Consider the following 3,341-nt stretch of genomic DNA (forward strand, 5'->3'; position numbering starts at 1 on the left):
AGAGAGAAGAAAGATGAAGATGTATACACACAAAAATATACAGAAGGGACAGAAAGAGGGCAAGGAGAGTGGAAAGGAGAAAGAAACAAGAACTTTTTGAATATATATTTGTGCCTTGCATGTAGTTTCTAGAATTCCTTTCCATGGATTATATATTTATATCAGCATTATTACTTATGGTAGTAACAGCATTTATTCATTTTTCATTTTATATTGACAGGGCCTAAAAAATTTTAGTATGCCTAATGTCACTGCAATAAGTGGATTCATCCTTTTGGGGTTCTCTGACTTCCAGGACCTGCGGACTTTATGTGGTGTGTTCTTCCTAGTGATATACATGGCAGCATCATCAATCTTACCACCCTGGACTTGCAGCTTCAAACACCCATGTACTTTTTTCTGAAGAAATTGTCCCTGTTGGATGGCTTATTTGTGTCAGTTCATATTCCCAAACTATTGTCAATGCCTAACTCACACCAATTTCATTTCCACTCTTGGTTGTGCATTTCAAGTATTTTTAATGACTTTTTTCACAGGAGAAGAATTATTTGTCCTGACTGCCACGTCTTATGACCAATATGTTGCCATTTGCTATCCCCTGCATTATGATGTCACCATGAATACTAGTGTCTGTATGTTGATGGTGGGTATTTCCTGGGCTACTGGGGTACTCTTTGGGGATATTTACACCTGGCACATTTTCCATGTCTTTCTGTGGCTCAAATGTGATCCCATAGTTTTTCTGTGATGTCCCTCATTGCTAAAGATTACCTGCTCTGAAACACTTGTGCTCATTTATTTTTTGGGGGGGTGTTTCAAGACAGGGTTTCTCTGTGTAGCTTTGTAGCCTATCCTGGCACTAGCTCTGTAGACCAGGCTGGCCTCGAACTCATAGAGATCTGCCTGCCTCTGCCTCCCGAGTGCTGGGATTAAAGGTGTGCACCACCACTGCTCATTTATATAAGTCATGGAATTGATTTGTGTCTAGGCATATATTGCTCTATATGTCTGGTGATCTCTTACTTTTACATTTTCTCTACTTTGCTTAAGATTCCTACCGCTAAAGGTCAGTCCAAAGCATTTGCCACATGCATCACACATATCACTGTTTTCACTGTTTTTATGGCTACTGCTTGCTTTGTCTGTCTGAAGCCACCCTCAAATATTCCATCAATTGCAGAAAGTTTTTTTCTGTGCTGTACACTGTGTTACCTACAACACTTAATCCTTTGATCTACAGTCTGAGGAATAATGATGTCAAGTGTGCTCTGAGGAAGTTACAGCATAATTTCTGCCTAAGGGGTTCACATTATTTAACACTTCTAAGTATCTGTTAGTGATATAGTGCTTCACAAGTTATTAGCAAGATTTGTAATTTTGATGCAGGAATGACAAGTGTAGATACTCATTTTTGCCCTTATCAAGTAATCACTGAGTATGAGCTTAATATTATCTAAGATCTGAAAATTGCATTATGTGCAAATAACATCTGAAGTCATGGTACAAATTTCTGCTCTGCTATGATAAACCTGTTCTCATTTGGGAACTATATCTATATGTTTAATGTAATAGTCAATGTCTTATCCTGTGATAACTCCTTCTATGACTCATTTCAAAACAAAAATAACAACTACAATACAAAACAACTTAAAGAATAGAAGCATGTGAATAGTCAGGGTAAATTCACAAAGCTTTCTCTGCTAATTTTTCTAGGAGTTAGAAAAAATAGGTAAAATGTCAACCCAGTTCACCTAGTACCTAATAAGCATAATCCTTAAAGAGATATCAAATCCTTAAACAAAGAAAAATCTGGAGGAAAAGCATGTAATGTAATACAAATTCTAAAAGAGAAGTAGTAGCCAATCAGGTTGGCAATATTTATATGTCAGACACTAGAACGTTTGAAATTTATGTGTTTTTGTATGTTGTTCCTCTTGAATAGAAACATTATATGTGACAGGAGTGATGCTTATAATCTCAGCATATACAGGAACCTTGAAGGAGCTTTGTGATCCATGATGATATTTGAAATTCATGCATCATGCAGCAGATGTATAGATACTCTGATATGTTTTTCCATAGAAAAAGATAACAAAAATCCATATATATTTGTCATTCTTCCTGTGGTATAGGAAAGTATAACTTCTAACTACATGCAAGTGAATGGATGTTCTCATCAGTATGGAAAGAAATTATGGAAGCAATTACAATTGTAAAACACAAGAATCAATTGTCTATGATATATTTCTTAAGGTGAATTCAAGTGTCTTCAAACACAAATGATTTTATTTATTATGCTTTAAATTTCTCTGCACACTATACTTTATCAGAATAATAATCTGTTTTTATATTTAATTAGTTTTCTTTACTAGAAATACTAAAATATTTTCTGTGAGATTTTCATAATGTACAACCACTTTCAATTATATTGCCAATGATGTATAGTCTTTTCACCAAGAGCAGCTAGAATCAGTGTAATGGACTAAAGATATGTCCACTTGTCTTATATTATACTCCATCCAACACACAGATAACCAGACAAATCTCTTTTTGTTCTCATTCAAACATAAAACAAATGTACTCATCATTTTGGAATACACTATATCATTTTTAAAACAACTACCCATAGTGACTTCATTGAGCAATATGCACTTTCTATTGAGCATTATACCAAGCTACACTAGGTAAAAGTTAATAATAATAAACACAATTTATAAGGAAGTGACCCTGCTGTTGATTTAAAACTGAAACAAAGGGAGGGGTGAAAGAATTCACATCTCTGTGCTTCTTAAAGACAGATGGACTGTCATCATCTACCTCACATTCCTGACAGCATCCCCCTCATGAATGTGGTGGAGCACATAAGCAAATAGTGAGACAAATTAGAAATTCCTTCCTTAAATCACTCTTTTAAACAATTTGTCACTGTAGAATTTAATGTAAGAAGCACATAACAGTGGCAATAAAGGAGATAAAGGCTAAATATGTTTAGCATCAGTATGTGTTTCTGAATATTTTGTGTTGTACATGTAGAAGAAAAGTGGAGGAATTTAGAATGAAGGCTTAGAGAACCTTCAGATTGCAGAGATTAATGAGCCTTCTGGTGAATTTTAGGTCATGATTCCTACAGAATGAAAATAGTGCACTTCTAGCTCATGAAATTTCATATAGGAAACCAGGGCTCCTTTTGTGTTGATTTACCTTAATCTATCCTTGCTGTTCATTATTCTCTTTTGTAATGGGAAAGTTTGCTGTGTAATATAATATATTAAATATGTAATAAGCAAATATATGATATGCTTCATATATTTAACTGCACACAGTATATATATATATGTATA

General features: G+C 34.5%; 1 pseudogene; it reads left to right on the top strand.

The window, feature by feature from the left end:
• Positions 1–238: 238 nt before the first annotated feature.
• LOC101823602 lies at positions 239–1,337 on the top strand (annotated as a pseudogene).
• The last annotated feature ends 2,004 nt before the right edge of the window (positions 1,338–3,341 follow it).

This window comes from Mesocricetus auratus, unplaced genomic scaffold, assembly GCF_017639785.1.
Source record: "Mesocricetus auratus isolate SY011 unplaced genomic scaffold, BCM_Maur_2.0 Super-Scaffold_4256, whole genome shotgun sequence".
Classification (NCBI taxonomy): Eukaryota; Metazoa; Chordata; class Mammalia; order Rodentia; family Cricetidae; genus Mesocricetus; species Mesocricetus auratus.